Below are 12,851 nucleotides of genomic sequence, written 5' to 3' on the forward strand. Positions count from 1 at the left end.
CCTAAGGTCAGGAATGAAGGTCACACTAAGGTCAAAGCCAACCCGTTTTGTTATTCCAAGGCTTGCTGTATGGGATAGCTTCTGCTGCTCATTTCGAATTCATTGATAGCAGGAACCGCATTATAATCTTTCATGGATTTCTCAGAGGTCAGAATAGGTCATTGACCTAAAATGACCCGGGTCAACATTTTGCTTTAGGAACATACTGCCTAGCGTGATCTCTGTCGCGTAGTCAAATGCAAAACTCAAGGCAATCTTGTATGATTTTGGTCACTTTCACCTTAAAAAGGTCAAACAAGGTCACGGATCTTGAATGAGCATGTAACCTTTTGCTTAGAAACGGTTATCTAGGTTCTGGGGCACTTTGAAAACCAACCTGGAATTTACTCTTCTTTGACCTTATTTGACCCGAAATTCATGACCTAGGAACCTGAAACGTTCATCTAAGTGAGTTCACGTACAGGTCAATGCACCCTGTAAATTTGGTGTCTCTAGCTTTCTTAGTCCTTGAGATCTCAGCGAGGTCAAGTTGACCCCCCACCCGAGTGAAGGTTATCTAGCCGGCCACCCGAACGCTTGTTAAGGGCCAATCCATTCTTACCACGAATCTAAAAATCACACACGTGAAATATGCGCTCAGACTACCTTACAGATGTAAGACTTGATGTCCCGAAGCGTTCAAACATACTTCTTTCATAAACGTAATCATTTTCATCCACCCGTGGGCCACGGCTCAGTATTAGCTGCTGGGCCGACGCTGGGCGGCCTACGGAGACTGCAACGCATGGAGTCAGGGTTTTCCTATACGCACACGGGTGGCCGGCTGGATACCCTTTGCTCGGGTGCGGGGGGCGATTTGAGCCACAATCTCGAGAACTATGGGAGCTAGACACACCAAACTCCCAGGGTATATTGATCCTGTACGTGAACTCACGTAGGTCTAGGCTCACGTAGGCTCACGTGAAGTTTGAGGTTCCTAGGTCATGACCTTCAGGTCAAATAAGGTCAAACAAGTCCAAATTCTAGGCTGGTCTCCAATGTCCCCCCAGAACCTGGATAACTGTTTCTAAGCAAAATGTCACACGCTCGTTTCAGGTCAACGACCTTGTTTAACCTTTTGAAAGTCATGGTGACTAAAATGATACAAGGCTGCTCTGAGTTTTGCATTCGAATAAGCAACAAAGTTTACGCCAGACAGTATGCTCCTAAAAACCAAATGTTGACAGGGTCATTTTGGGCCAATGACCTATTCTGACCTCTAAGAAGTCCATGGAAAAGGTAGAATGCAGTTCCTGCTATCAATAAGTTCGAAATGAGCACCAGAAACTATCCCATACAGCAAGCCCTAGAGTAATAAAACAGGTTTCTTACGACCTTGGTCTGAACTTCATACCTGAGCTTAGGTCAGTGTAATTTGCTCATTCAATTGTTGTGTTGTCCAAGAAAGCATTTTAGAGATTATGGCTTCGTCTAACACTCCGCTGTTGCATCAGATTGAACGATCTCCTAGAAATTGACTTCGCTGAAAGCATGGCCTTACTTTGACCTGCCATAGGTCAATGACCTCACAAGGTACATCTGATTTTTTTTTCTCACCAAACAATCCGCTATTCAATTGTCTATAGCTATGCAAAATTTGGCGCCGTTCGGTAACCATTCTGGAAAAACCATCGGGGGGGGGGGCCAAAAAACCCCACCCGAGCGCGTGTTAATTAAGATTTGCGAGTACGCATGCTCAAAATTAGTGCAGATAACGTTTGTTACTAATCGCTTCAAGTGTTTAGATATAAATATTTCAGAACCGTTATCATTTTCAGTCACTGGTGGGCCACGGTGAAAAGTTAGCCACTGGGCTAGCGCTCCGCGAACTATAAAGACTGTAACGCCTGGTGTCGAGATTTTTTATGCTAAAACTTACTAGCCCACGTGTTAAAAAAAACGCGTTGTGTAAATTCCATCACTAATCGATTCTGGCTGAATGTTAAACGTTTCCGGACAAACATGGCTTGGCGATATTATAACATAATGTTGACAACTCGATCTGCAATCACAATTTGCCCCCAAATTTCGATCAGACATATCGATCCAAAATATACCTTCGCAATGTCATCAATGTCTGTAGAACGCAGACAAAATGTTATGAAAAAGCCTCTGAACTCGATCGGTTTGGAAAAAGTCCACTAAACCATTGTAAATTAAGGGCACCGGTGATGTATTCCATGCGGTCGTTAAACGTCTGATTTCTGCAGTTTATTGACCTTAAAAATGTAAACAGATTGCTCTCACAGTAGCTTCTGGTTTCTATTCTGGTTACAGGGTGAACATAACAATGAAACAAAGAAACACGTATCCCTTGTTAACGAATAAATTATGCCCGGGGATTTTTTTTTTTGGGGGGGGCATCACCATAAAAGGGGCTTTTGTCTACTCCATGTTCCTCTAAGCAAGTATCTGGCTACCCCCTGCCTGCACACAAAAACAGATCAAGTCATGTACGTGATGATGATGATTGGGGTTTTAGGGCGCGTCGACTTCTAGGGTCATTTTGCGCCCATAACAGCTAAGTGTTTACCGTGGCGTATAAATGGCTGTGAATCCTACGCTTCTCAAAAATGAAAACAGCTGTCCGGTGCCAAGCATGCGAGAATCGTCACCAATAAGGTCTGAAAAGGTAAGACCTGACGCGTCTCGTCCGAAGTAAAGTGCCCGCTCTTCTCTGAACTGTGGGCAGGAGTGAATAACGTGGCGAACCGTAAGTGGCGCACCACAGCGAGGACATTTAGGGCGTTCTTCACCGCACAAAAGGTAGCTATGTGTTGCGTGCGTGTGGCCAATTCGTAACCTGCTGAGGGTTACTTCTTCGTGTCTCAGCTTACGTGAGCTTGAAGACCATAGACCCAGTTGTGGCTTGATCATCTTTAACTTATTGTTTACAATGGCGTCCCAGCAGCGCTGCCATTTCGCCCTCACAAAGGTCGCGATTGCAGGGTAAAAGTCCCTTGCCGGCAAGGGTAAAGAACTGGTGCAAGGTGCACGCGCTGCCCGTTTTGCGGCCGCGTCAGCACGCTCGTTACCTGCGATACCCACATGACTCGGTATCCAACATAAGACGACAGTTTTACCAGCAAGATCCAGCGCTGTCAGGCGAACTAAAATATCCTGTATAATGGGACAAGGTGGGTTATAGGTTGTCAGAGCCAACAGGCTGCTCAAAGAATCGGATAAGACCACGTGTGAGTTGCTCTCACCAACTTCGATGAAGCATAGGGCTTTACTGATTGCAACGAGCTCGGACGTGTAAACTGAGGCGTGTTTCGGTAAAGAAAAGGACCGGGTGGCTTGGTCATTCACAAATGCAGCACCAACACCTACCTCCGTCTTCGACCCATCAGTATATGTGGCTTGAAAACCTATGTACGACCCGATGTGCTCCAGAGCCTTCGATCTCAGGTCGCATGGGATCGCTCCCTGTTTGCTTGTGCATGAAAGGGATACATCCACTTTTGGTGAAATTAGCTCCCATGGAGGCACTAATACGGGACGCGACCTCAGCACACCACGCAACCTTATGTCGCTTTCCCGGAACAGCTTCTTCATGTGGACACCAAATGGAATAGCGGACAGCCTTCCGCTACTTTGGAACTTGCTTTCCACATGACGTGAAAAGATTGCTCGGTGAGTCGGATGGTTGGGAAATTGAGCCAGCTTGCAAAAGTACCGCATGCCAAGCATTTCCCTTCTCAGTGCCAACGCCGGTTCATTAACTTCCACGGTAAGGCTAGCAACTGGCGACGTCCTGAATGCCCCCGTCACAATGCGTAATGCGGTATGGTGCACGGTGTCTAATAAACGTTTGCAGGAACTCGGCGCACGGTCATAAATAAAACAGCCATAGTCAAGTTTTGAACGTATGAGTGAGCGGTATAGCAGTAGCAGTGTTCTTCTGTCCGCTCCATAAGATGTTCGAGACACGTACTTCAATATGTTCAATGCTTTAAAACAGTTGTCACGTAGGGTTTTCAAATGTGACCCATACGATAAACGGTTATCAAACTGCAGACCCAAGAAGCGGGTACTGGGTTCGTTTGGGATGGTCTGGCCGTATAGCCTTAAAGCCATAGCGGGGCATTGACGACGTCGTCTGCAAAAGTGCATAGCAACTGTTTTCGAGGTCGAGAAACGTAGTCCGTTTATAACGCTCCATCTTTCCAGGCTGGTCACAGCCAACTGCAAGCGACGTTCCAAAGAGGCAAAGTTTGACGAGGCATACCAGATGGCGACGTCATCCACGAAGAGAGAGCGGCTGACCGACTTTGGAAGGGAGTCACCAATATCGTTAATCATAACCGCGAACAGAGCGACGCTCAAAACGCTACCCTGGGGCACGCCATTGTCTTGTTGGTACCTATCCGAGAAGTGTGAGCCAACACGAACTCTGAAAGAACGATCGGTCATAAAGTTCGCTAAGAACGTGCCCATGGCTCCTCGAATGCCATAATGAAAGAGCTTTTTCAGGGTGCTGTAACGCCACGTCGTATCATAAGCTTTTTCAACATCAAAAAACACAGCGCCAACATGTCGCTTTTCCCTAAAACTGGTGCGAATGTCTGTGTCGAGAGCTACAAGATGGTCAATGGTACTGCGATTTTTTCTGAATCCACATTGAGCAGCCGTAAAAACGTTGTACCGCTCCAAAAACCACGACAAACGCACATTTACCATACGTTCCATCAACTTACAAACGCATGATGTCAGTGAGATAGGGCGATAGTCAGCAGGGTCAGCCCCACTCTTACCAGGCTTGAGCATAGGGACAATATGTGACTCACGCCACGACTCCGGAAAACCTCCATTCTCCCAGAGATTGTTGTACGTCGCTAAGAGGGCCTCAACTACTGAAGTGGGAAGTTGCTTAAGCATGGCGTTGTGAACTAGATCTGGACCCTCTGCCACATTGCGCAGCGATCCGATCGCGGAAATTAGTTTGGCCATTGTAAAAGGTCGGTTATACGACATCTGCTCCGTCGTGCTGAAGTCGACAGGGGATGTCTCGCAGCGGATCCGGTGACGCATAAACTGCGGGACGGCATTGCCGTTACCACACTGTTCGGAGAATGCGCGGGCGATTTCATTTGCTACGTCAGCTGGGTGTATAATGTCACGTCCATTGATACGGAGCACAGGGTGTGGCACAGACGAGTGCTGTCCAGCAATGCGTTTGATCCGTGACCATATATTGGATACAGGTGTTTGGCAGTTTAGATGGCCGACGTACGATCGCCACGATGCCCGCTTAGCCTCTAGAATGGTACGTCTAGCAGCCGCTCGTGCTCGTCGAAATGCAATAAGATTCTCAGTAGTACTCCGACGGTCAAACTTTCTAAGGGCCCTCCCACGTGCACAGATTGCGTCCCGGCACCGCTGCGTCCACCATGGGACAGGAGGACGACGAGGGCAGCCCGACGTTCGCGGTAAGCACCCTTCTGCAGACCGCAAAATCAGCGATGTCAAATCCCCTACCGACGGGGGTTCACCCGCTGGCTGCATAGTAAGGGAATGCTCGATCCTTGCTTGAAACTCAGTCCAGTCGGCTTTTCTAAAATTCCGGCGCTGTGGCCGAGAACCAAGAAAAACGTCAGCCCGGTACTTGATCCAGATGGGGAAGTGGTCACTTCCCATTGGATCGTCTGACACCGACCAGTCAAAATGGTTGATCAGTTGTGGACTCAAAAGACTTAAGTCGATTGCTGATGCCTGTCCGGATGGGAGTGTAAAATGAGTACGAGTGCCCGTGTTTAAGAGGTACAACGATTCTTCATGTATGAGGGCTTCGCAGCGTTTCCCGCGAGTGTTTGTCTTGACACAACCCCACGCTGAATGGTGAGCGTTAAAATCACCTAAAATGAGGACAGGCGGCGGAAGCTGAGCTACCAGGTGTCTCAGATGAGCGGACGGAAACCCGGTCCCCGGAGGCAAGTAAATTGAGCATATGGTGATCGTATGGCAGTTTAACAACACTTTGACTGCGATAGCTTGAAGATCAGTATTCAAAGCCAGCCTTTGTGCACACACGCTGTGGTGCACGGCTAGGAGAACGCCACCATGAGCAACAGGGACAGGTGGTAAATCTCGCCGCCAAACGGCATAACCCGAAAGACTAAAAACGCTGTCGGGTGCCAGTTTTGTCTCCTGGAGACATATCACCGCCGGACGCCGCTCGTTAATGCATACTTGGAGATCTTGGTAGCTTGTTCGGACGCCCCTACAGTTCCACTGTAAAACATTCGTCATGGAGCTAAGAGGTCAGGACGGTCGTTAGCTTCCTATCACTCCATGGTATCGACGCCTACCGGAGGACGGGGGCATGTGTTTGGGTTGTGAGTGTAAAACAGACCTACTTTTAAAAATACTCGGCTGCGCCGGCCACAGCAGACCCAGACGGTCCAGCTACGGGGTGCAGGGACCCACCAAGGTCTGATCCGACCGACGCCGGCCGGGTTCTGGGCCGAATACGTGGGCTGCCGTCTGTGGGCGAGATTGGCCAGGGGGGCCACGCTTTTCCGGGCGCCCCACTCTAGACGGGGACGGCGCCGGCGAAGCCGTGACCTTAGATGGCGGCGCAGGAGGAGGGCCCATCGGTGGATTCCGAACCTCGGATCCACCAGGGGCCTCTACGCGTCGCCTGGGCGGTGGAACGATTTCCCCCGCGGGAGCACGTCCCTGATCCGCCCCCGGCAGCCGGCTAATCGCCTTCGTCCTCTCCTGCTCAACTAGACGCGCTCGCTTGGCTTCGCGGGCGCGCCTATCAGCTTCTTGACGCTCCATCGTCTCTGCTACACGTTCACATGCGCTGGTGAGGGGTGCCTGTGATGAGGAGACCGGTGGTTTCTCAGACGAAGGAATACCGGACGGCGCGCGAGGGCTGCGGCCACGCCGAACCGTCGTCCACCCGTCATTTGTTCGCGATCCAACTGGTGCCGAGGAGGCCGGCAGCACGGCGGCCACCGACTGCTCGGTTGGTGGGGAGAGGGCTTGCGGTGCTGGCTGTGAGTCCGGGGCGCGTGTTGAGGGTACAACTGATAGGCCAAACGATCTCAAAAGTTCCAGAAATTGAGCAGCCGTCATGTCCTCGATCACGTTGGTGTGCGGCAACGAAGCTTTCACTTTCGATGCGTACGATGTTTTTGGGTGGGTCTCGTCAAAAAGTTCCCGAGCCTCACGGAATGATACGTTTTTAGAAGTTTTGATTGATATGATTTCCTTCTCCTTAGCGTAGGCTGGACATGCACGGTCGTAGGACATGTGCGGAACCTGGTCTCTGTCGCAGTTGACGCAGTGGGGTTTGTCAGAAGTACATTCTTCGCTCATGTGCTCGAGGGACGCACATTTGCCACACGCCGCGCGGTTCCGACAGTTGGGTTTCGTGTGACCAAATCGCTGGCACTGATAGCACCGCATGGGGTTAGGCAAAAATGGACGGACTTTTACGCGAACGTATCCCACACGTATCTCGGATGGTATGTCGGGGCGACTGAACGTGAGTATAAGGTTGTTCGTGGGCACTAACTCTCCTCCCCTTCTGACAAGAATCCGTCGAGCGGCGGTCACTCCAAACTCCGAGAGCTCCTCAACGATCTCTTCTTCGTCAATGTCACGCAGGTCAAAACAGTTCACCACGCCCCGGGACGAATTTTTCGTTTATATGGTGTCGCCGACATTGACACTGTTTTTTCCCGTTTGCCAGCCCCATCCCGAACACTGTACGAAAATTCAGTTGCTTTCATAGCCCGACTCGCCTCCAAGTCACTAGCAAATTCAACTTCTATTTTTCCATCTCGGAGCTTGTCACATCTTATAATTTTTCCAAATTTGTCGCACCCATTTCTTCTCTGAAACGGTGACAGGGACGCCAACCTAATCTCGTCACTTCCTAAGACGAGGATCCGTGGTCCGGGGATAACAGGTTCGCCTCTGCACCCTGGAGTTGTCGAGGTCCGCCCCCCTTTCGGAGGACGGGTGTTTTTAAAGGTAGAAGAAGCCATGCAAAAAGGGGGTTTGCATTTCGGCACCGGGTCTCCCCACCCACCACGGAGCCCAACTGGGGGACGGCCCAACACTCCCTAGGGAGGTGGTCACCGCCAGGGCTACCCCGGTGCTATACGGGGCGAACGACGCCTCCCACACAGCCGGGTGTAACCGGGGAGACCCCTCCCCGTCCTGACCGTGGTTCAGCGCCGCCGCCCCTTGACCCCTTAAGCCGCTGCGCGCGGCCAGGCGCCCCAAGCGGAGACCCGCAAGGGGCACCCAACCGCAACGCGAGCGACAAGCCGCTAGACCCGTGTGGGGCCCCACGGGCCCCCCACGCCCCCGGATATCCTGGCCAAAGTGGAGTGTTGGGGCGCGCCGTGACTAACCCGCACGACGCGCCCCCCCAGCCACCAGGATCCGATCAACCCGGGGACGTGGGCGAGGGGGCACGGCGACCCCGATAAAACGGGGATGAGGAGTGGTGATACGGCCGGATGCGGGAGTGCGGGTAATGTGGAGGGAGCGGGCGGGACAAGGAGCAGGAGCTCACGTACCGGCAGGGTCGCTACGCCCTGAGAGGAACAGCTTGCGCTGTCCACCCGTTACCAGAGCTGGGACCCGAGGGGGCGCTAGTCCCCTACACCGACCGAAGCCGGTGCCCCTGCGGGGAAGTCATGTACGTTGAATGACGAACATTGAAATATCCGTTGGACCAATTCATACCTAAAGTAGGCAGCTTCCCGGAGGCATTTTTCTGGGGTGGTGTGATGTAAGGGAAGGTAATTCGGGAAAAGATGGTGCTGCAGGTGCCCAGCACATATTTTACATCCCAATTAGTAGCAATGCTGCTCCAAAAATGTGCAACAAAGCAGCCATGCCATCAGTTCCCGGTCAGTCATTCGGAGATAGCCGGGCCAGGACAGTGGCCAACGACGGCGGACAGGAGCAGGACTCAGACAAGGAATATATGACAGAAGAGCCTCTATTCTGTGACATGGTTTTTAAGGAGAATTTACAGTTCTATGGCTTCTGTCATATGATTTTTGCCACTTTCAAGCTTCCGAAATTGTTTCCGCCTAAAATGCCGCAGCAAGTCTTATCTCCTAAAAAGCAGCCAGCGAAATGAAGATGCATGCAAAATCTGTTGTACTGTGAGCCATCGATTCACTTTCAAAACCCTCAACAGCCCATGCTCAGGCCATATTTTGGCCTTTACCCTGTGGAGACAGATGCCTCTTCAATGACCCAAAATGTCTACCCGCTCGTTGAATTTCGCCTCCCCACGAAAGACAACGTTGAAATGGACGAATATTCTTGGGAAGCTGGATAGCCTTATTTGCCGAATGGCATTGATGAGTCGGACAGGCAAGATTGTGCACCAGTGAAAAACAGTTCTAGATGCATGTCTAGAATAGCAGTCATTTCATTTGAATAAACGGCGATAACCTCCATCTCTGCCCACCTCCCCCCCCCCCCCCCCCCGGTCATCGGGCTTGTGTCCCAGAAAAATTCCTGTAGTTCGCCCTGAGCTTGCCCCCCCCCCCCCCACTTTTTTAAACGTTCCTACGCCCATGTGATAACGATGTAACAGACGCACACAAATGCATCAGAGTAATAAGAAGCAGGCTAAGAAATCTGCCAACATTTCACACAAGCCTGCTGTTTCATCAGGCTGGCATACCATCAAAAGTTTTGCACAAATTGCTTCATAACGAAGCACTGCAATGGCTATCATAAAAAGCCAATCCGACTAAACGTAGCATGCATGCAGAGACCGAACGGACCGGATAGTACCAAGCGACCTTGGAAATGACGGAACCAAACCGCACGGGGTCAGACTATAACGACCGCAACCTGACGCGACCAACAGAAACCAGACGGGACGGAACAGAACCAGACGACACTGGATAGAGCGAGATGAGCTCAGACGGGACGGGACGGGATGGGACGGGATGGGGCCAGACCAAGCGGAATCGGGCGGGACCAGGCGATTCTGGACAGGACCGGATTGAATCAGACGAGGCCAGATACGACTATACGGTGCTGGGCGGGACCAGAAGGAGCCGGTCTAGTTCCGGCCGATCCCGTTCTAGCCTCATCCAGTCCCCTCCTGCCCGTCCCGTTCCTTTTGTTCGCGCCCCTTGCCGTCTGACCTCGTCTTATCGCGTCTTGTCCTGCCCGGTTCCGTCGGACTCTGCTCGGTCTAGTCAATTTTCAGTTCTCGTTCGGTTCCATCCGATCCCATCGGACCTCGTCCAGTTCCATTTCTTATTTATGTGTCAACTAAATACCATTAAAACCAAGCACGGACTTAATTCCTAGCCTATTTACGGCTAGCCGGCTGAGCGATGTAATCACTTGATGGTTGGCGACCATTGCATAATTTTTCCTTTGTTATAGAGGAGTATGCAATACCATAGCATTCAAATTATGCTAAAAACGGGATCTACAAATGTAATAAGTGCCACACACTCAACAGCAAAGGGAAATGTCACATGGGACGTCAGTGGCACGTAAAATTACGTCCGATACTTGCGCGTAAAATTTACCGGCGCATATCCGACTGCTGCTATAAGTACCAAGGCCAATAAGGATGGAGCCTGAGCGATCATGGGTGCCGAAGGAAGCCAACAAAAAGACTCACGTCAACAAGTTTAGGGTCCGCAGAGCAATCGAAAAGAAACCAACACCAACGTGGTGGGTCCCTAAACGATCGGTAGTGCTTCGGTAGGCTGACATATGAGGCCCCGGCCAGAGCATAAGGCCCTCTGAGCAAGGGGAGTTACCCAAGGCCATGAATTAATGCTCCTGTGCGATCAAGAGCACCTGGGCAAGTTAACAGAAAGAGCCTCGATGGGAATGAAAATCTCCCCCCCCCCCCGCAAATGCATCAAAGGGCGAGAGCCCTCGATCAAAGCAAAGGACCCCTGAGCATCGAGTGTCTCACTGCCTTACCTTATATGAGCCCCAGCAACAGCACAAAGCCCTCCAAGCAGGCGGAAAAAACCGAAACTAGCATGAAGGGCCCATGAACAACTGAGTGTACCCTGGCATATGGGCCCCGGAAAAAGCGTACAGAGCCTCCCGGGCGGATGGGAAAAATCCATAGAGGAAAACTTGATCGATCAAGAGTGCATAGGCATGGAAGTAGATAGCCTCCGAACACCAGCGTTTAGCCCTACGAGAAAATGCAGAGATAAAGGGCAATGTGGAAAGCTTATCAGCAATCCGCTTGATCCGACAAGTGGACATATGGGGCCCGGGCGGCAGCGGAATGCTTCTGGACAGCATAATGAGCCTCAAAATGTCCTTCTTCATCAGCGAAGAATACGCTTTGCCTGCTTATCAACTTTTACTTTTGCGAGCAGCCGCTCTCAGTCGCCTGTAGGCTCAAAGAAGAAGAAGTATAATTTTGCTATGTTTTTGTTTTATTAGAAAATTGCGTCCGTTCAACAGGTTATGGCCCCTTCGGAGCCTATGGGCCCCTCGGCATGGTCCATGGCGGTATGGCCCGTGCTTGCCCTCCCCCGCCCCTCCTCTGCATCTCCCGCCGGCTCGACGAACTTAACGGATAGGGCCCGCCAAGAACATATAGCATTTAAATAAAAAGTACCACGCATTCAAATAAGAAGTACCCAAGGCACAGCATGCTGGGCCCCGGAATGATTGAGGGCGCCCGAGCAAGTTAGGATATGGGGTTCCCGTCAAGAGCCTGGGTCTCCCATTCAAATGGGAAGCACCCAGGACCTAATTCAAATGACCACCGAACGATGGCATTTGCCCGAGCAGTTCATCGGTGAGGGCCCGACGAGAACATGGGCCCTCCATTCAAATAAGAAGTACCAAGAGCCCAGTGCGGGAGTCCCCAAAAGATGGAGCATACCCGAGCAGATAATCAAATAGCCCCCGACAGGAATAAATGACCGATAATTCAAAAACTGAGACCCAACATATAGGCCCCCGAACAATCTACTGTAACCGAGGAGGTGAACGGATAGGACCTCCTGCAAGTACGGAGGGCCCTTCATTCAAATTGGAAGTACCCAAGACACAATGTGAAGGGTCCCCGAAACAATCGAGTGTGCCCCACCAGGTTAACAGATGGGGCCCCCGACAAGAACGCACGCCTTCCACGCAAATACGGAATACCCAAAACCCAGTGCGGAGGTCCCGAAAGAATGGAGTGTACCCGAGCAGGTTATCACAGTGCCTCGATAGGAGCGTAGGGCCCTAAATTCAAACACCAAAACCCAATGTGTAGGGCCCCGAACAATCGAGTGTGACCAAGAAGGCAAACAGAGGGGGTGGGAGGGGGGGGGGGGGGCGAACGATCGAATGTACCGGAGCAGGTTAACGTATGCCCCCCCCCGAAATGAGCTAGGGCCCCATTCAAATGAAAAGCACCCAAGACCCGGTGTGGGAGCCAGTGTGCACGAGCAGGTTAACAGATGGGGTCCCGACAAGTGTGTGGGGCCCTCCACTCAAATAAAAAGTACGCAATACCCAATTTGAAGCGTCTCGAACGGCCAAGTGTGCCCAGGCAGGTTAACAGATGGGCCCCCGACAAGAGTGTAGGTCCCTTAGCAAGTGACAAAGACCTTGGAGGGCACATGGGCTATAGCCCCCAGAGCCTTTCTGACAAATGGAAAGAACCCGTGGAAGGGCCCCGATTGACAAGAGCGTCCCGGTCCGCTAGCAGGAAGGGTCCTGCGACAGTGCAGGGCCCTCCGAGCAAATGCAAAGAAATCAAGGGCGACGTGGAAAGCTCCTTAACGGTCGGAATGACCCTGCAGCTGAACAAATAGGTCCTCCGAAAACAGCAT

This window comes from Pollicipes pollicipes, unplaced genomic scaffold (assembly GCF_011947565.3).
Source record: "Pollicipes pollicipes isolate AB1234 unplaced genomic scaffold, Ppol_2.1 Scaffold_6052;HRSCAF=7182_pilon_pilon_pilon, whole genome shotgun sequence".
NCBI classification, from domain to species: domain Eukaryota; kingdom Metazoa; phylum Arthropoda; class Thecostraca; order Pollicipedomorpha; family Pollicipedidae; genus Pollicipes; species Pollicipes pollicipes.